We start from the raw sequence: 21,472 nt of genomic DNA, 5'->3' as shown, positions 1-21,472 counted from the left end.
CAATGATACTGCTGATCTTTAGTCCCTTTCTTTCCCCCAGAGTATTAACCTGGTCTTTAGTGGCATTTAAGCACTGATGCTTCAGTTCAGCAACAGTTGTATTACTCTGTGGCATGTTAGGAATTTTTTTTGATCTATTTCGTGTTTTTTAGATCAGCCACTAGATGGCACTTAAAGTTTGCTTTCTTTTCCACTTTTTTTCTAGAGGTATTTTTCAAAGATCTGTTCATCTATAATTAAGAGTTGATGACTCCCATTGGGACTGTGTTGGCGGAAAGCAAGATGCAGCAATATTTGAGTGAAAGCAGGCAAAAGTATAACCATTAAAGCGGGAACAATGACTATAATTTAAATAAGATTTGGGTGGTTGCAGTGTTTGCATAATCCCTCCTGGCATGCAAGAGCAGTAGAGAAGCCTGTGGCTTTGCTCTCCTGCTGCGTTTCAACAAAAATGGAAAATTGTAATGAACAGCAACATTTTTCCTATCTTTCATACTCACTCTCTTCTTACTCTTTCTTCCTCCATTCCTTTAAGTGGATTGCAATCTACTTAAGGATTGCATTGTAATGAAATTAATGTATAGCTTGGTAAACTCTGCACTGGATTTTCCAAATCAGTTGCCTCTGGCTGCAAGTTCAGGATAGAAATTCAAACTTACTTAGTATGTGTTAACCCAGTAAGGGCAGGTGACACATAGTATCCTGAATTATGTAAATTTTTACTAAAGTTACCTAGTTCCGTATTGGTTGCTACTCCTGTAATAACACAGTCTGGAGCTCTTGTATTTGTCTTCCCGCTCTTCTGATTTTTTTTTTTTAATAACTAACATTGTATTTTGGCTTAAAGATAGTTAAATAAGTTTTGGTAAGTAAACTTCTATGACCCTGCCTATTTCCTGTCCTGTCAAACCTTTCCTTGTAAGAATAACAGTGTCCTTTTATTTGGTGGAGTGTAGCATGATGTTTTTGGCAGGCTCAACATTTTTGACTTGCATAAATTTGTGACCTCAAGTGCAAGAAAAGTGAATGCTTGCTTCAATGCCTCATGGTTTCTGCCTAAAAAGAAAAGTGTCCACATCGCTAACCATTACAATTTCTGAAGGAAAATTATCAGCACACTTATTCCACCTGATTGCACATGACTGCACTTCCAAAGAAAAGAACCAGAAATAAAAATAAGTATTTTGCACCTAGTTATGTAAGGTACCAAAAAGCCTGAAAATATAGGGCAGAGTGTACTGCCTTCCTGGTTTCTAGAATTGGCACACGTGGCGCTTCCCTCACTAACAGCTATTTGGCAATCTCTGCCTCAGTAAGGATGTGATTCTGCAAAGTGTAAATTTGGGGCTGCTGCTGGGCAGAGAATGTCACTGCATGGTTAAAGGTTGCAGGATCAGGTCTGAAGTGAATTTACGTAATTATTTTCCTACACTTTCCCTCCATTAACTGTGGTTATTTAGCTCTTTACCACCGAAGTGATGCTTTTCCCCTACTCAGAACACAGCAAGAAAGCCTTTTACCCTGCCAAGTCTGAAAAACTGACAGATTAATTTTATATTGAGAGCCGTCATCCAGAAAGTAACTACTGTATTTGAATATGTAAAGTATGTTTAAGCAAACATATGTGAGCTGTATATGCCTACTTACTTGTTTCCCCTTAGATTTGGATGGGTTTTTTCATTATGTCACAAAAATTTTATATTAATATTTGGCTTTGTAGAGAACATTTGTATGGTAAATTTTGGAACAAATACGAGGTTTGTATCAATTAATATTTCTTGTAGTCTTGAGCTGAAAAAAGTTATCTTTTATCTACTATTGTTTATAGCAAAGGAATTAGTTTGCTTTCGTTTTGTAGGAGGAAAAAGAAAAAACAAACAGTCATGAATGTAGCATCTTTGGCCAGATTCTTTTAACATGAGTCTTTTGTGGTTTATGGATTCCTAGTCTGAAAGGTTGTCTCCAAGTGTCCAAGACAAAATAACTGTGTGTCCTAGTTGGAAGGAAATGTCTTTCCTTTGCAGCTAAACTAACTGTGCCATGTCTAGGAAGCATGGCAGAGTACAGTATCCAATGCTGCCCTGCTAACACACCTCAGTCCTGACTACAACCTCCCTGCCTGCCCAGCTTACACTCTGGTCACTGCCAGATTACAGGGACCCTTCCGTAGGGTGCAGGACAGATCAAGGAATCCCCACTTGTCAGGTTTTCACAGCAGCAAACACAAAACACCAGTCTTGCCTTCCTACGCTTCCATGTCACAGCTATTGCTGGCAGGGAGCCAAGCTGTCAGCATTACAGGTAATTCAGGCCATTCAAATTCTGCAGGAATTTATTGTTCATCCTATCTATGGCTGTATCTTAGCAACTCATGCAGGCTGGAGCAGTCAAAGAGAAGGAGGTGGTGTTTTGTTAGGGAATAAAGTAGGATATTTCAATCCTGTTCTTACCTTTCTTCTCAACTTGCATTAAGGCCTCAGTAATGTGAGAAAATTGAAAAAGGAGCTGTGACAATGACAGGAAATCATGCATCCAGCAACAGAGAACTCATTGCCCTTCCCAGATGTGAAGAGGAGGTGGCTGAATAAGAACAGACTCAGCACTCCCACTTCATTATTTTGGTGAGGGTTTTTTTGATTGGTTGGTTGAGTTTTAATATTAATCATATCAATTAAGCTACTAAAAGTTTTCCAGGAAAAACTGGATAAACCTCACTGCCTGGAAGACTGCTACCAAATGAAAAGCCAAACTGCTGTTCTGGGGAGGCAGCACAGTACTGGTATTTTTGTCAGAAAATCATTCCTCGCTGTACATCTTGTTATGAGTTTCTAGCCAAAAAAGGCTTTAAGAGTGGCTTTAAAGAGGGCCTCATATTTCTGGAAGCATGACAGATGTTGTGTCCCACCCCAGGTCACCTGCAAAGAGCCTCCAGACTGCTGTTCATAGCTTTCCCAAATGCCAGTTAAGTCTGACTAATAGTCAAAACAGGCAAGCTTTCACCATTGTATCTTGAACAGGCTGGAGATCTGCTGTGTGGGAGAAAGTAGCCTCTGTTTGCATTTACTTTTTATTTGGATGACCTTTGAGATGCTTAGCATTTATGGGACAGCCTGGACTGAGCAGAAAAGCATAGCTCAGGCACTTCCAGGTAGTTTGGTTCCTACAACAGGATTTTTGATTTTTCAGTTTTCAGTTCTGTCTACTGGCCACCTACTTGCCAACAGAACCCGCCTATTTATTTTTACATCATTTTCTGCTAACAAAGTTGATTTTAAAACCATGAGAACTACATTAGTAACAATAACAACAAATTGGACTCCACCTCTGTCCCCCTACTCCTGAAGTTTGTTATTCAGATGTACAGAACGTATGGCTATGTGTATATTACAGCATGCAAATGATAACTGATGCCAGGGCTGCATACAAGCTAAATGAAAAATTATTACTCATTTGCAATTATTCCAAGACATTTTGAGTAGCTGCCAAAATAACAGAACAGCTGGATGAGGAAAGGGATAGGATCTGTTTAAGCTGGCACTCAGGCTACAGAAACTCATGCAAAGTCACAGCCATGGTTGTCTGGAAGACTTAACTTTATCCCACTGTTGAGCTGGTGCACAACAACACGTGTTGTTGCGTGCTAACAACATCTGCCCAGAAAATGGGTCACTCTTCCAGTCTCCAGTATATTTGAGCTGCTGGAGAACACTGAGTGCCTCTAGAGCCACAGATCAACAAAAACAATGTCACATCAAAATCAGGACTGTCTGCCTGTGGCAGGTTGGTTCATCATGATACTACATTGTGGATACCAACTCACGTTAGAAATTATATGGGAGTTTATTACAAATACCGTGACTGTGTGAATAGAGTAGATGTGGAGAAAACTAAGGCTTACCTTGTATCTTTTACCCCCTTAGGATCTCCGTGGATAGAACCTTTCCTCCTTGTGCCTTTGCTCATTGATCTCTACCTTCTGGATCGCCAAACTTTCATCTCCAGGTGTGCCATCAGCTAGCAGGAAATGGGTAGGGTGATTAAATAGGAGCTTGAAAAATTCATGTGAAATTTGCTCACTTCTAGTGAACAGTAGAGAAATAATTTAAGCTGTATTTAACTGGTGCAAAAGAAAAGTGCTTACAAGTTAGGCATTAGAAGCAAAATAATATTAACAGCAAAACTCCTGGCTTAGCATTATAAAGCATATGCCAGTAGTCCAGGGAAAACCTTTTTGGTGCAACTCCATCACAGGTCTATTAAGTTGCCTCTTCTACTGATAAAAGTATTTTACATGGTCTCACTGGTCTGTGCATGTTCCCAAAGTCTGGTGGTGTTGCTGGCAAAGCTTTAGGTTAGGTTTATATTCCTATAAACCTAGTTAGGTTAACGCTAGTTAGGTTTATATTCCTGCATTACATAGGGAACTGTGCAAGTGCTAAACAAAAGAGAATGACATCCAACTGCTAACAAAGACATGTTGGGTATTCAGATTTCCCCCCTACTCCCATAGCCAAAGTGGCAGTCAGACAAAGGCTTCTTCTGAATCCTTGCTCATTGTGTGAAGCACAACTCAAACAATCACCAAATGGTATTAATCATGGCCTTCCATAGCTCTATAACTAATATTTTTAAAGTTATCCTGCATGCTAAATATAATTTTCAGCAGCTGAAAACTGTGAAACTGATACAGCCCTCATCAGAATACTGAGGGTACTGGCATTGCTTTAAAACCATCTCCATACTCAACTTGAACCATTTCTATGCACATAGATCTTCAAGAAAAGTCAGAGGACTGCATATTTTAATAGCTATGGAAGTATTTCATTGGATTCATGTTTGTTAATGCCCAATACTCAAGGTCAAAAATAACATTTATATATTTGGCTAGAAGCATTGCCTTGCAAGAGATCAAGATGCCAGCAAGTTATGCTTGATCAACAGTAGATGCCCAAGGGATTTGAATGAAAACATTTGGAAGAATTAAACCAAGGGCTGTCAAGAGTCCTCTATCTATAAATGCAGTTGTTTTTAGTAAACATCTGTTGAGTGTTTTTAATTCACCTAAGGAAAATATGTTGGAATTATGGGGGTTTTATGTGTTTCTGGGATACGAGATCAGAAATTGCCAAAGAACTTTGGCACAATTAAAAGGAGTGAGAGTCAGACAGAACACTTCAAACACTAGTCAGGGCAAATTCTGAATGTTTGCCAAGTGAAATGCAATTGATCAGGGTTTGTGCACTGCTTACTACTGAGAGATGACAAAATCTGAATAAGGAGTAATTACTGGAAGAGACAGCTGTGGGGTGGGGCACAACATTGGCCTCAAATGATCTGTATACAAGAAGTCATTAATATAGAATTACATCTGAGATACAGTAAAGCCATAAGACTGAGGGACCTTCTCGCAGAGTCCCTTTTGTCCATCAAAATGAAACATAGAATGCTTCTGATATTTCACAGGCTCAAAGTTATTCCTAAGGGCAAGAACTAGTCAGCTATGTCATAGTCTCCCCAGGGAAGCTGTAGAAACCCTTCTGGCTTGATGCAGACAAAGAAAGGAAAAAGCACCCCACAGAGAACAGCCCTGCATTGGCTGGTGGGTTGAGTAGATGACCTGATGGGTCTTTTCCATCTATAATTTTATTCTGTGGCTTTGATACTGAAGCCCTGTGGACATCCACAGTGCTCTTGCTTTCCTGGAAGCTTTAATAAAGATCTGGTTTGGAACTCAGAATAACTAATACCACTGAGCAAATGACTCTAGTATGGGGTGAGAGGAAACAAGAATGCCAGTGGGAACATGCCCTGTCACGCTAGTTAGGTTTATTCTGGCCATAAACACCAGGATTCCCTGCAACACTTGCATCAATATACAGTAACTGCAATGGATGTCAGCATTCTGCTTACTTCAATGCAGAAAAAAACCAGTGCATAACCACTAATTGAACTGTTTGCCCAAGATATTGTTTGGATTTATAAACTCCCATGTCTGGCCTGGTCCAAAGTTCATTAGGAGATGCAGAAATCAATCTAGAAATCCTCACTCAGCAACAAACATGTCAGTATTTCTCTACTCTTTACCTAGTGTGTGGCTACCACAAGCCTACTTCCTCTTCACTGTAGCACATCCTCTTGTTAAAGTTGGTACAAGATCACAAAAGCCACTGTCGCATTTATTCGTCAGTCCAAAGACTGTACTTTCTACTTCACTCTGTTGCCACTGGAGTTACTTCAGGGGCAAACACAATTCCAGTTCTACCTCAGAGAACAGCAGGAAGATTCACAATCTCTCTTGTCACCCAACACTTGGTCACAGGGACAAGGCTTGGTTCTCTGTGTGAGATACACCAGAAGCCCCTAGGACAGAACCAGTTTTGAGCAGCTTCTGTTGGTCCATAGAGCAGAGCTCCTCAGCTAACAGTCAGGTTTCCAACAGTTTGCAAAATCTAAAGATATTTTGCCAATACATTAACTAAATGAAATATGGTAGAATTTAGCCTACAGCAACACAGATCTGAATCTAGAAATCTAATCTGTGGAGGAATAGTGGTACCAGAGGAATATTCTGACTCAGCTGGAGCAACTTCTCAGATCTGAAGGAAACTTTGCCCACTGGGAACTCACAGCAGGTCACAGCTCTGTTTCTCATGAGATTGGCCACATCTGTTCTCTTTTATGCAAGCGAAACACTTCATTAGGGCCCTATGTAACCTTCTGTTGGGCAATACTGGGCACTCCTGGTTTCATGAAATGGTGAATCAGTGGGTTCCATTATTGCTTCATACCTCATACAGTAAAGTTTTGGGTGGGTTCTTGGACAAGAATCCTGGCTCTGAAAGGCATGTTTGATATGGTAGCCTTGGACACAGCCATATAATAATTCAAGCACTTCTTACAAAGTGCATGTGTTTACTTACATCAATAAGCATAAAATGAAAGCCATCACTTTTGCTATTGTGTAAAATAAAAACACGTCAACACTATTATATCTCCTGGAATTCAGAGGGACCTACACAGACAAAGGACTCTGCTATGTGGCTTAGGAAAGTATCTTAAATTCCAGACCTTTCCATCTGCTGCAGAATGGCCCTGTGGAAAAACCTCCTCCAGAACTGAAAGCTGACTGTAAAGGTCCTCACAGGCTGGTATCCCTGAAATTCAGTGAATCAAACTGCACAGATATGCAAGGCAGAACAGAATCTGGCACTTAGTAACATATAAGTTGCTCTTCTGAAAATTTTTGAATGTTTCTTATGACTTCAGCAGTTTATTACTTGGCTCTATCACAATCCAGTTTACTCTCTAATTTCCAGAGTAAATTTGAAGTCTGAATTCATTAGAAAGCTTGAAGAAGCACTAGGCTGTTACATAAGTACTGAAGGTAGCTGCAATTTTAAAAAAATACAGTAGGAGTCCGACTGCTGAAATCAGTGGCATTCATACTGGGCTTTAACAAAAAACTACTTTGACAGTGAATGAGTAGAGAGGTCTTGGGCCCTCAGATGTCATGTCTTTCCTTCCTTCAGTCTGGACTGATATGGGGATGGTGGGTGAGGACTGTGGTAGTTACCCTTAGTCCAGCAGTAGACTAAATCCAGCACAAGTGTAAGTGGACACCAGGACTGACTTGCCTCTGCCACAGGTCAGGATTCAGTTTCTTTTGGTCATTATCCCATAAGAATGCAATAATCTTTTTTAGTGACCTATACCTCTTTCTGTAGAACCCTTAAGTATGGGGTTGAAGGTACAGACATGACATTTGGTCAGCACAAATCCACTCTCATACTTACCATGTCTAAACCTAAAATAGTCGTTAGTGTAACAGGTAATTGAACATAGTGTCACTTGAAAGCCTGGTTAACTAATCAGTCCCTCACTACAGAGAAAAATTCTTGGTGGGGAAGTAGTTCTGTTTGTTCCCATTCTTACCTTAATGTAATATTGCTGCTATATTTTGTCCTCCAGAAAGCACTAGGGACTGTGGCTTTGCAGCTCCCTCTTTCCACTAAATGCCTCACACAGATGACACACCCTTAGCAGTGCTGGGCCTGAGCTTGGGAACATCAGTGTGTTCCAAAAACCAGAGTTCCCACATTGCTCCATAATTCGCTGCTATCGGGTTACTGGGCCAGCCACAAATTGACTAATGTAATAGTCATCAAGGATCAGGAGGTTTTAGGGCCAGTGCTTAATTTACAGGGGAGGGTGATTTGTCCTTTAGGTTCACAAACACTTTATCAACACACAAACAAGCAAGAAATCCCCATCTGCCAGCCGTGCACAATACAAAACTAAAAGGGAATCTACAACCTTAACTTGCAGTGATAGATCTTAGACAGGGCCCTCTGAATTCTGTCAGTGCTGTTTGTACCGTGGGTGCTTCCCCAGCTGCAGGAGAACAGGCCAAGGACATGAGAGCCACTGGGACTCAGCACTGCAGAGCATTGCTTGCCTTACTGTGACTGAGGAATATCATTCTTAATTGGATATCATTCCCCCTCCCTTGCTGTTTTCAGCCTACAAACCAAACAGCAACAGCAATCAAGAGCATTTCCTTTCCCCCCCTGTGCTTCACTGATGAAATTAAGCTTTTCCTACAAAATCATTTCAGTCTTAGAAAATCAGATTAGGCTTTTCCTTAGAAGGGTATTTTGAGGTGCTCTTTGAACTTCAGCTTTGCATAACTCATTGCTTACTTCTCATAGTCTTTTAGCAACCAAACTGGTTCATAACCTGCAAAGAGGGACTTTGCTCCAGCTATAACAACAGGTTAGATTAGAAGAAAACAGGACTTACATCTTCAGTAGCTCAAAATCCTGAACACACTGATGTTTTCTTCACTGGACCAGCTCAGCAATGCTGCAAACACTCAGAAAGTGGTGAAATGAGCACAGGCTGTAATTATTGGCTGCAGCTGTTTACACCAGCCAGTCTCCTGCTAATTACCTTTAATTGCCAGCGTCATAGAATCAGAGAATGGTTTGGATTAGAAAGAACCTTAAAGATTATCAAATTCAAACCCCCTGCCATAGGCAAGGACAACTTCCATTAGACCAGGTTGCTCAGGGCTCCATCCACAGCTGCTCTGGGCAATGGTGTATTCACCAGGATGAATATCTGGTGGTGACCTGCAAATGATCGCCAAATAAAAGTCAGTCTGAATTCACTGATTGGAAACTAGCAGGGAGAGTTCATTGAAAATCTGCCTACATTCTCCCAGAGCTGCCCATCCTCTCTGTAGTAATCTGCTGTTTGAAAGAGTCTTCTAAATGTTAAACTGCAAGATCTAAGCTAGACAGTTATTTTACGGTAGATCATCCTTCTCTGGATATTGCAATGCCAGCAATCTTTCTTAGTATTTCATTTGCTTAGTAATCAGTGAAGAATGTAGTCCTAGCAGTGTTTTTTCTCCAGCTGTTGTATTCACTACATTATTTTATCATATGAAAACCCGTATATTTCCACCTAGAATGATTTTATTCAGTCTGCAACTGAAACTCATCTTAGTGGCATCTGTAAAAAATATAAATTAATTTTGGAAGAGGTAATTGCTTAACACTACTGGAGTGCCACTCTCTGGGACAGAGCGATTTTTGTTGCTTGAGGTGAACAAATAAATATATTAAGCTTCCCAAATCAGGCAGACAATAGGACCATGAGGCTTGCATGGACTTACTATAGACTTCATAGAATATGTTTCTTTTTATTTAACCCTTCACTGTCTCATACTTTGCAAGTATCTCTAGACTTCTGAGCTACCATCAAAATATATTTCATACAGTTGCTCAAAATAAACCACTTCATTATTTGAGCTCCTCAAGCTCTCAGTGCCATAAGCACAGCTCACCTTTTCTCACTCATGTGTATCCTTGGATACGTGTTCTGTGTCTTAATACCTTGAAGATTAGGTGAGACTAAAAAGTTAAATCAGGTCCCAGTGCAGACTGTAGACTCAGGGTATCTTCCTGCCAGCTCTGTAAAAGAGAAAAAGCAAATGCTGTTTGTTTGGTGCTTATACTAGAACATGCAGTACAGAAAGCTGATAGATCAGTTTATGTTTCCATCCTTCCTGAAAAGAAGCTTGGCTTTATGCCATCTGCTTCTTCTGACCTGAAGGGACCTGGTGGTGTGGAAAGTGTGGAGTTCACCTGTTAGGCTATGTAGCACACTTTTGGGCCCCATTTCATTCCCCAGAGCAACTATTCTGATGCCTGTAGCATCAGCAATCTCTGAAATAACTGTAAAAAACAGAAAGAAAGCCTGTTCATTCCAAGGAGCAAAACGGGAAATAAAAGTAATGGATTGATTTTCAGAGTCTGACCTGATATGTATTTGGCTCTAAGTAAAAACCTCTGGGTATCACATCACCAGGTGGTTGAAAGACTCTTTATTTTTCTTTTTAAAGAAGCATTTACAGCACTTCAGGAAAAAAAGAAAGTAAGAAACAATTTCTTAATTAGCTTCTATCAGGAAAGGGAGGAGTGGACAGGAGCCCCTCGTACAGCACTGATTGAAATTGTGTCATGTGCTGTTCAGTGGAACTTTGTTCCCCAGTGACTGTAAGCCATGAGCTAACTTTAATACTCACTGTTGCTTTCTCTGTGTATGTACTTAAATGTCTTCTAGTAAAAGTGCAAAGCCCAAAGCCACTGGTCAGCATCAGCCAAACTAAAGCACGAGCTAAATGTCTAACAGCTGCTGAGCTCGTATGTGCCTTTCAGGAGAGGCTGGATTAGCTGCCACCCAAATAAAAGCAAGCAGCGTGAGCTTCACCTGTATTGGTCTGCAGCAGAGGGGTGGGAGCTGCTACCAATGGTCTGTCCTTGTGGGGACTAGACCTGACTGACCCTTGGCTCTGCCTAGACATACAAGCCTTGCCTTTAGGGTGCCAGACTGCTCTTATTTCAGATTTGAACTCCCACCCCAGTATCAGTGTTGAAAGAGCTCTATATATCAGAAATCCCACAGCACAGTTTAGAGATGGGCTCCCCTGTGATCAGTGGGAGGGCAACTCTAAAGCAGCTGTTAAAGAGAAAAATGTTGCTTGAATCCAAAAATGGAGAAAACCTTTCAGTCAGCTTAATGAATGGTAAGGTATGGGAGAGTTTGCAAAATAAGAAGAAACCAGTGAAATAGCTGTTATGTAAAGGCAATTAACTTCCTTAGCTCATCTCACTTCTTAATTTACTCAGGTAGGTGGCAAAATATTGTCACTAGAAGTCATATATCCTGGGGTGATGGGAAAACATATGAGCAGGAGGCAATTAAATGGTTGTAAAAGGGTTGGACAGAATATGACATGGTGCCAGCTTCACCTAATGAACCTGCCCAAATTTATAGCTGGATAAAACATGTTTATTTATGAGTCATTTGAGTTCTCAAGTGACAGGTCAGATCTGTGGAGTGGCAAGCATAGCATCGTTATTGAAATAATCATTGGCAAGCATTGTGAGATGCCCTTATGTTAACAACATTTAATTTTATAAGCAGTTCTGGATGATAACAAGTGACTGTTCAGTCAATTGAATGAACACAGAGAAGTGACTGGAGGCTGGGTTACTGGCACAGGGTCAAGGCACTCCTGGGCGGGTGGGACATCTCTCCATCCATAAAAATTTTTGTTTGTTACTTATGCTCTGGCCCTCTGAGAGCTCAGAGCAAAACTCCACTGACCGATGAAGTTCCGCTTCTGCGCCAAAGTATCTCCATCAGCCATTTCAGCTGCACAGCACCTATCCCACACCCAGGCCTGTCCGCATTGCCAAAGTCATCTTCACAGCACATCTGTCTGAGCAGGACACAGGCTCAGCTGAGGGAGCACCAGGGCCCTTCTCTGCTCTTTGTTTTCCTTTCCTGTGCTGGAGCTGTGGATGGCTGTGCTGAGCATGGGAGAGATCCCAGGGGCACTTTAAGGATTCAGGGTAAAATCTCGTTCCAGTGAAATCAATGGAGTTCTGCCATTGACTTTGGTGGGGCCGGACTTCATTCATAAAGTGTTGACTGTTATAATAGATTTACCAGCCCTGCAGGCAGCCCATGCAGCAGTGTAATAGATCTGGCACTCTTGCTTCTAGAAATGAATCCCCTGGCTCAGGCCAAGGTCTGCAGAGAGCAACTTCCCTGCGCCAAGCCCTTCATTTGGGAAACCTCCCACCTGATACTCCACTGTGAGCCTGGGTGCGAGTGGGGCTGACCTTCCACCACAGAAGGATAACCATTCATGCCACCCAGCTCTGGAAAAAGCCAGAAGTCTCATGCAGGTGCAGCCCAGGTGGTTCTGCATTGCAGTGGGCTGGTCCCTCGAGCAATAGCAGCAAGGGTGGACTTTCCTGGCTTGAGCTGTGGCCAAGCTGCCCCTCAGCAGCCTCAGCACAAAGATGGCTCAAGCCACCATCTGAGCCAGCATCTGCACAGGCAAAGGGCAGAAGTCTGCCTTGTTACAGGGCCAGGACACTGCTGTAGCAGCCAGCACTGAACCTGTGCTACAGCTGCAGAGAGAGCTGTGGTCTCAGTGCTGCCTGCCATGTGTGCTGCCCCGGCAGGATGGTCACTTTATTTGAAAAGAAAAAAGAGGAGAGAGGGAATCCTGCTCCATTGTCCTACTGCAAGTGGAAGAGGGCTGAACTAATTCAAACCAAACTCAGAACAGAAACTCCTCCCAGGCGGAGGCATTTTTCTGTCAAGTTTCAGCCCTGGGAGAATTTTTACAGCTGAGCAATAAACTCTAGAAACAGAGGTTAAAGGGCCTCACCAGCTCCAGGCTCCTAATACAGGGAGCAGCACAGAGCAATGGGCACTCTTTAATCTGTAGGAATGTGTCAGGCCGATGGGAAGCTGGACTTACTAGGGAAAGAAGGGGGTTAATTACCATAATTGCCCAACAAACATTTCCTAATATTGTCACTTTTTACCCACAAGTTACAATTTCTGTTACTATAGAGGCAAGATGTTGATACTGGATTCATTTTCTGGGTTTTATTCCTTTTTGTCATTTTTCCCATGAACTAATAAGCCACAGTGGATTTGAAAGTATGAGCAAATGTGAACACTATACAAAGCACTTTTATGTTCTATTGACATTTTCTTCCCACCCTAATAATTTAGAGCTGTTAACATAAAAAAAAAATAAGATGATCATACTTCCCATCACTTTCATTTCCCAAGTTTATGAAGGAAGAATTGTGAGTAATTTCCCATAGTTATTGTTTGCAGCACAACACATGGTCTCAATTACTGGGATAAGAAACATAGAGAGAGTATTGGTGAGGATAAATGATTTATCTGTGCATTTCATTCAAAATTCATTTTCCATGCCATAGTTTATATTACTCTGATCAACCATCATCTTTTTTATTTGACTTTATAAACATAATCCAACTATTCTGAGCAGGACCCTGGGTCACAAGAGATCAGTTTGCTGACATATTTTTAGAGCAGTGAAACATCTGCAGAGTGACTCTCCACCAGATAAACCTACCTTCTATTAAAGGTATCTGCCCAGCAAGGGCAGATCTGGACAAATCTAGACTACTAGGACACAAAATAACTCTTGGATTTGACTTTTGTTCTCATTTTCAAGAAAAGGAAAAGGTACAACAGCTAGTATCAGGATCCATTCTCACACAGGACATAATTCCATGCATTTTCTTTCTGGCACTTAGAGGTACTTCACTTGCCTTTGCTCCACTGCTGCCTTGAAGATGCCATTTCTGCATTAAGGACCTGCCTGGCTGCAGGCCCGTGGCTGATCCCTCTGCATGGCAGCTGTCTCTGGAGCAGCTGTACAACAACCTCCTGGTGCTTTGCTCCCGCTGCTCAAGTAGCAGACAGGTACCATGGACATGTGACTGTGCTGAACCAGCATGTGCTGTAAAGAGGCAACCCCAGCACAGGTCACAGCAGCTCAGATGTGGCACAGGAACCAGATTTATTGCTTCAGGACTTGATTGTTGTGGTAGATTTGAAGAGTGTGCTACTGCCTAGCAGGGACAAGCTGGTGGCACTGCTGAGACTGGCAGCAAATGAAGTTTGGTTACTTGCAGGTTTTGCAGGGATAGGGGTTCAGCTGACAACAAAAACAGCATTTCTTTCACTTTTTTGCTGGTGCTCAAAGACAAAGCTGCTTCTCTTGAAGGATTGCTCCTGGTTAGAGATCATGCAGGACATGAGATATTTAATGCTTAGGGGGCTGGTGGGAAGGTCCCCCTGCATAAATCCTTTACCAATACTCTGTTTTTTAAATAAATTCCAGGCTGGGCTGTGGGGAACCCAAGACTTTGCTATTTGTTAGCACAAATGAGCCCAACACAAATAGTTGGTCTTTTTCACCAGAGGGTTGTGCAACTCCTGCCAGACTTGGCCATCAACCTGGGCCTGGTGGTCACGTTGGGACCCACAATTTCCTCCCATGATTTTTTCTGTGCTGCAGAAAACACTTTTGTTCCCAGCATATTTTGGGATATAGGAGTGCAGAGCCTGTGTATGGGCAACAACATGGTCTTTAATAAACTCTGTCTCCTAAATGACAATCATATTACAGGGCAAGTACATAATGGGCAGATTCACACAGAGATGGCTTCGTTGAAGAGTGAACTTTTAAAAGAGTTCTGCTTCCTGGTTCCTTAGCTTTACTCTGAACATATGTAGTGGATTTTTTCAGCCTTTTTTTTTCTTCCTTTCATTGCTGGGTGCTGCTTTTGGTCTTAATCCATGAAACACAGACATGATACATGATTTAAAAATAAAGACCAGGTCTCCTCAGGACCTCCCCCCATCCCTCACCAAAATGATTCCACACCACACAGCAGCTCTCATGGCCCGAGATTCACCTTAGGATTCTCCAGATCTGGCCTCGTGCTGTATCACACCACAGTTGTACTCACCAAACTGATGCTGGTCTAACCTAACACAGCATCTCACCTCTGTGGTGCTGTGAAGTAAGAGCTCTACTAACAGACGAGGGATCTCTGAACTTTACATTCTTTTTTGTGGCTTCTCCCCAGTCCTGTGAGGACCCTGAGATCTTGAAAAAGTACTGCGACAGAGCAGATTTGAAAATTGGAGGCAAAAAAATGATAGCAAAAAGCTTTTAGTGAAGGGGATTTATGCCTTTGGCAAGTACAATTTAAACATGTGGAACAGGAAATCTGTTGAATTCTGTCTTGATCACTTACCTTTTTTTTTTTAATTCAGTAAATGAGGAATTGTCTTTAAGGCCTTATTAGTCTACCTGCAATACTTGCCGAAGTCTTATAATGATCTGGACCTAATGGGCCTTGGATTTTTTTCTCTTTGGTTCACTTGGTGACCTCTTACCACCCAAAGCCCTGTGTACTGCTTTACAGACCCAGCACTTACATTCCCAGCTCAGCTATTCATATTTTTCCTCTTACTTGAATCCAGCTCCTGCTCAAGCATATTCCATCTACAGTTTATGTTTGATGCAAAAAGAATCAGGTGATAAAGGGGTCTAATGACAATATATAATTTTTTATTTTAAAAGACAACTTTATATCTGGAGATCTCTTTAAAGTGCCTAAATGAATCTAAAGAAATCTGCATGAGAAGTGTTTTCAGCTCTTTTCCATCCTTAAGGTATCTGTGCTATGGCAGAGCTGGCAGCACTGAAAACTGAGACCTGTAATCCTCTTGGGCACCTCTAGACTGGGAGAACTGGCACCACATCGCTCTGGATCTCAGCAATTCAGGTAGGAAGTCCATTTCTCTACTGTGTGCTTGGATGTGAGCCATTTTTAAATGCAATGGGGGCATGAGGACCATTAGTCCTGTTCCCTGAATTTACTCATTAATTCCCTTGTGAGCTGAATTTACTCCTCAAACCGCAAACACACAGTATGGGCTGGATCTTTGTTGCATAAGCCAAACCTAAAGTCAGTGCACTCCAGGCATGGAAATTGCACATGCAACTTCAAATGAAGAGTCTGGGGAAGGTTTAATTATTTGGAGGATTTAGTGGAGCAGCACAAACCATGTCAGATGCTGGCTGGCCATGCATGGCGTCAACTGCAGTGGGGGGAACAGATCTCAGTGCTGATGCAGCAAAACAGGCATGTGCTCAGTGTGGTGCAGGGCTTTGAACTCCCACACTGGGAACCAGTTTCTGCACAGTTTATCCTGGGACTCACCTCTTTGTTCTGATTGTTTTAGTTTTATGGTCAAAATGCAAAATCAAAATGAAACTCAGCCAAAGTGCCAAGATTTCCTGGTTACAGGTTAAAATGAAGCAGAGAGTCCATGGTTTGTATGGTTTCAACCTAAAATCATAAATCATCTGTTATTCACCTAAAATTTGTTCCAAATTTACTCAAAAGTTGGCCTCAATTTGCCTGAAACTTGGCCCATGATTGCTTGAAACTGAGCCCAGCTTCAGAGAGAGGTTCATGAACCTCCACAAACCTGGCCTGAATCTTGAGTTTGTAATGAAACCCAAAACCAGGGGAGTTTCACCTGGTTTGGTTTTGGTTATAGACATTTCTCACGGCTCTAGTATTTATTATGATTACAATAACAACACATTTATACAGAGCTGCAAGCACACACACAACTCTGCAAAGTGAAGAAGTCCAGACAGTTTTCCTACCTGTCTGAGCTCACGGGCTCCATCATGTACTGCACTGCAGCTACAGTCACACACAGGCCCAGATGGGCTGCTCCTAGGTTGTCACAGACCAAAAAAAACCAAGAATCACTCTGAAGCACCTCACACAGGAATTACAGGGATAAAGAATCAACCTCCAAAGAAAACTAAGTGGTAGCCCTGTTTTCTGGGCAGGTTCATCCAGCAGTCTGAGACATGAGCCAGGCAAGCTGGCAGAGCCCAGGTCCTGCTCACCAGCAGTGTCACTTTTGATTATCTCCATGCAGCCTGCTGACCTGGATACTTACCCAAAATCTTTCTTTTCTAGTACAAAACTATCAGGCACCGACACTCTATTTTATTTTTTTTTAAACTGGTGCTGCTGCATCTGCAGTGGCAGCGTCCTGGGTGGGGGTACCTGTGGGGAGAGCCACTCCAGGGGCTGTGTGCTGGGCACAGGGACATGCTCCTGACTTTCTGAGGAGCGTGGGGAGCTGCCAGGGCTCCAGCAGGCTCCATCTGGGACGCATTTTGGTGCACAGAGGCCGTTCCCATGGCTTTTTGCCTGCTGAGGCTGTCATGGCTGATGAGCCCCTGTGGCTCCTTGTCCTCCTCTCCAGGGACACCTCAGTACTTTAGGATTGCTCCTGGCAGAACGGCCATTGCCTGTGGGCTCTCCCAACCCAAAACATCTGGTTCTCAGTTTCTGTCCTGTAAAACAAGGATGACAAACTCATCCCGACCTCACAAGGGTGTAGTGAAGCACTCACATCCTGCAGCCCTGGGAGTCATAGAGAAGCTCATAAACAAACAAACCTGCAGATGTGAGAGCCAAGCCAGGGAAAGGGCTGGGCCTGCACTGCCACCACGTGCAAGGGAAGGGCCCAGCCCAAGAGAGGGGAAAAAGCCCTTCCTGGGTACTTAAAGGTTTATCACAGTGTGAGTTTAGCCTGGAAGTACTGAGGTACAGTTATTTGTCTAGACTCTTCAGAAAGAACACATACATTTCTATGAGTGTGTGTCTAAGCAGGTTGAGACTCAGTGCACACTCACGAGCAGCAATAACACGTTGGACTGGCCAGCTGTGCCCACACGCTCCCGCTGGTCCTGCAGCCCAGGCCTCCATGGCTGCTTCCTGCCATTGCTGTGCTTCACAGTTGGAAACAGAAAGGAGAGCCTGAAATACAAAAACAAACACTTTGGTGACCTCTTGGCCTCAAGGTTCCTCTCCTGAACTCAATGGGAAGCTCATAACCGAGAAGTTGGCTTGGGTGTGATGTTCCTCAAAAGCATTTGTTATGAGGGTGTGAAATATTTGGCAAGTTTTAAGGACAGCAGAAGCAGATTGTTGGAATTTGTCAGAGCTGAAGTCATCAACATCTTCAAAGCTTTTGCTGCACAGAAAGAGGGTCTCATCTTCAGGCAAACCAAAGTGCACAGCCCACTCCAGAGGGAGTGGGCGTGGCCCTCAGAGGCTCTCCAGGAGCACCAGTGGCCTTGGTGAAGCATAACACTGAGTGGGGCCACACCACAGAATCCTATTGCCGACCACCTGCACTTGCCTGGCACCAGCAACACCTCTGCCTGCTCCTGTCCCTCTGCAGGGATGGCTGCTGGGCGCTGCAGTACCCGCGTGGAGATCTGTAAATGACAACTCAGGAGAAGCACAAGGCACCAGGGCTGGTGCAGGACCAGTGCATGTGACCGAAGCAGAAGCCACATGCATTGGGGTGTTTTGGGCCACTGAATGACTGCAGCATTCTGCCTCCTCCCCATTTCTTTCCCTCTTGCTACTACTGCAACCTCTGCAGTGATTTAGGTTTTCATTACTGTAAATGATGGTGTATTTTGCCCCAAATTACAGCTTTCTTCCTGGCCTAAGTTTCCACAGCATCCAGAACCAGCATGATCCTGCAGGTTAATGTAACACCCTGGGCCTGTGACACCCATGCACAGTTTGCACACAGAGCCCCTCCACGCAGCCGTGTAACTGCAGGAGCTCGCACAGGGGCCGCACGGGTCTCTGCAGGCATCCAACACTCAGGCCACAGGCAACAACTAGGAGCTCTGGGATTTTCTGAACAAGCCAAGTGTTATTCTGCCAAGACTGTGATAACATGAGGGCTTACTCTGGGCAAATACTCTGGTAGGACATTGCCAACCCAGATTTACTGGATTAATCAGGTGTACATCACATCTTGGCCTTAGCTTCTGGCTGCTCCTGCACACAGAAAAGCTAAAAGACTTGCTCTGGGGAGAGGGTGAAGTAGACAGGATCCTGGGTCCAGACATCCCAGCTTTTTGAAGCTGGTGTTTCCTGTTAGCTCCTGTCCTACCTGGCAGCACAGGGCAGCTGGGAGGCCCTGAGGGGTGTACACAGCTCCTGCAGCTCTGGCCTCATCCACTGCTGAACTCTGGCTTCCCTTCTAGAACTGAAAAGACAAGATTTTCTCATCACAGCAGTGAAGTAAGAGAAGCTGTCTCGTCCCTGACTGGTGCCTACTCAGAAAGTAGCAGCACAACATAAGCTGTTAACCTTGCTAATTTTGGCAGAAACCATCGGACCCACAAGAGTCCTCTGAGGCTTTAATGGTTCAAGTACAGCATCAGTTTAAAGGGAGAATCCTAAAATTTCCTTCACAGCCAATGTCAATTTTTAAAAGCAGTGAGAAGGCTTTTGCAGTGCCAGTACCACCACCTCCACCTCGGTCTAGAGCAGTGGGTTTAGTGCCTTGTGATGCACTTACCTGTTGTGGTGCTGCTGGCAGAGACTGGCAGTGCCTAAAATTGGGCCCAGGAAGGTGTAGGCAACTGTTGGACAAGAGCCAGGGCATCTTGCTCTCCAAACAGCTCAGGCCTGTCTGTGCTAAGAAGTCTTGACCTGATTAGCTCTTCCAAAGCACAAAGCTGAACTTGAATCACAGTGTAAAATATTTATCTTAGAGAAAACCTGAGTATGACCCTTCAGGACCTGCCATAAGAAAGCAAACACTTGGGGTCCTTTGAAAGTCAGCTTAAAAGGGAGACTGTGGAAACAGTTCTGTTCTGCCAAAATACACCTCGGCTGTCAAGTTTACAAGATACTGTTACAACACACAACAAGAGAATGACTGGGTTTGTACAGTAACAAGCCATCTCTGTTAACCAAAAATTACATTTATTATCCATGCATGCACCTATGCAGAGTCACATGAACAACTGCAGTGGAGGGAAGCCAGTTATTTCAAATAATTAAACATTTTGCTATTTCCTTGAATTTGAAACATATCCTATAATTGCAAAAGGATGCATATTCACAAACACCTCTACTTCTGTCTGTCTAGTGCTTAGTCATTCAGGTATCCCACTATCAAATGAAATACAGAAGATTATTTCAAAATCACACTGTAAGTTACAAAACACTTTTTAATTGCAGGTCTCACGCAATGTTAGGCAACCTTTGTGCTTCACTGAGCCTCTAGGGAAGCTGCAGAAATTCAAACTAATGCAAATAATCATATACATACAGCAACTAAACTGATAGGCAAAACCAACATACCAGTTAAATGGCACTGCTGCAAAGAGACAGGTGAATAATTGCACAAGAAAATGGATTTTTACATGCTGATTGGTACAGCAAGACTGGGTTTTCCATTTTCACATCACTAAAAAAGCTGCTGTCAAGATTTCTTGTTTCTACAACGTAACAAAGGCAATTTGCAGAACTGTGCAGGCAATGCTGGGGCTGCTGTAACACAATCAAAGAACCTTTGGCATCATACAGTGTTATACAGAGCTTAAAAGTAAACCAACTCCACTGGACAGAGTCCTGACAGGTGTTTCTGAAATCATTCTTCACAGTTCCTCTCAGTGTTTAAGGGCTGAGAGAAAATACTTAAATTGTACACTTAACTATAAACCACACCAATGCACACTGGCACTGAAAATCACTCCCAACCTGCTGAAATAAGAGTGCCATTTACAACTGTAAAGTTCTGATTATATCTCTCCATAGTTACGGAACATGTGGAAAAAATACACTGTCCAACATTTTGGCACACTAATAAATAAAATCCAGACATGGTCTATTAGAAGTATCAAAGTAACCCCGTGCACAAGCTCCTTTTTTATATAGTTATATTTGTTATGCAGAAGAAATCACAGAGAACTGAAATCTAATTACAGAAAATAATACAATTTGTGGTGAATTATTACAATACATTTCCCTTCCAAAGCTATTATAGCTCAATATATGTTCCCTCTATCAAATACAGTGCTGTCCCATCAGCAGTTTCAGTGACATGGCTTGCTGCATTTTTTCTTCCAGATTTTATAGCATCAAACCTCAGCACAATGTTCTGCTGCTGCTAAAAGATATGCCATAGCATTTGCAGACACAAGAACACCCACATCATCAAATAATTAATTTGATATTAAAATCCAGCTACAACTTGTAATGGCTCTTGGTATTGGATTATCCCTTTGTTATCAGTCCCAGTTATTTCACAGTAGCTGTTGAAATGGGGATAAAAGAAATGAATATCTTAAGGCAATTTTAGCAAACAAGATTTTACACATTTTACTGTGTTTTCTGTATAATGATTTAACATCCACTTCTACATATTTTGGCTATCGAAGTTACTTATTGACAGGATTATTCAGGTCACATCATTGGAAATGTTCTAACTTGCTTTTTGGAGCCACACAGTAACTTGACAGAGGTTCACTGCTGTTTAGGTTTGTGAAGGTTTCTGTATTTCTTCTGTTCTTCGTTTGCATGAAGAATGAACAGCAGCAGCACCTTCAAGGAGAAATCACCTGGACACATGGACAGATACACAGCCAACCCTACCAGCAACACCAGAAGCATAAGAATGCAGTTTATCACACTTT

At 42.7% G+C, this 21,472-nt stretch overlaps 1 long non-coding RNA gene across 2 annotated transcripts; it reads left to right on the top strand.

Annotated features, from left to right (window-relative positions):
• Positions 1 to 2,433: 2,433 nt before the first annotated feature.
• On the top strand, positions 2,434 to 21,455 carry LOC108492631. 2 transcript variants are annotated; one of them, XR_001873174.1, is made up of 4 exons: positions 2,434 to 2,621; positions 3,921 to 4,002; positions 15,598 to 15,710; positions 21,363 to 21,455. It is a non-coding gene; the product is annotated as an uncharacterized LOC108492631 (long non-coding RNA). The 2 variants fall into 2 exon arrangements; XR_001873175.1 differs by having other exon boundaries at positions 3,921 to 4,028.
• Positions 21,456 to 21,472: the final 17 nt, after the last annotated feature.

The sequence above is a fragment of the Lepidothrix coronata genome, unplaced genomic scaffold (genome assembly GCF_001604755.1).
Source record: "Lepidothrix coronata isolate B3197 unplaced genomic scaffold, Lepidothrix_coronata-1.0 Scaffold11, whole genome shotgun sequence".
In the NCBI taxonomy this organism is placed as follows: domain Eukaryota; kingdom Metazoa; phylum Chordata; class Aves; order Passeriformes; family Pipridae; genus Lepidothrix; species Lepidothrix coronata.
Note: the sequence above shows the minus strand (reverse complement) of the source record. Positions and strands in the feature narration are given on the sequence as shown.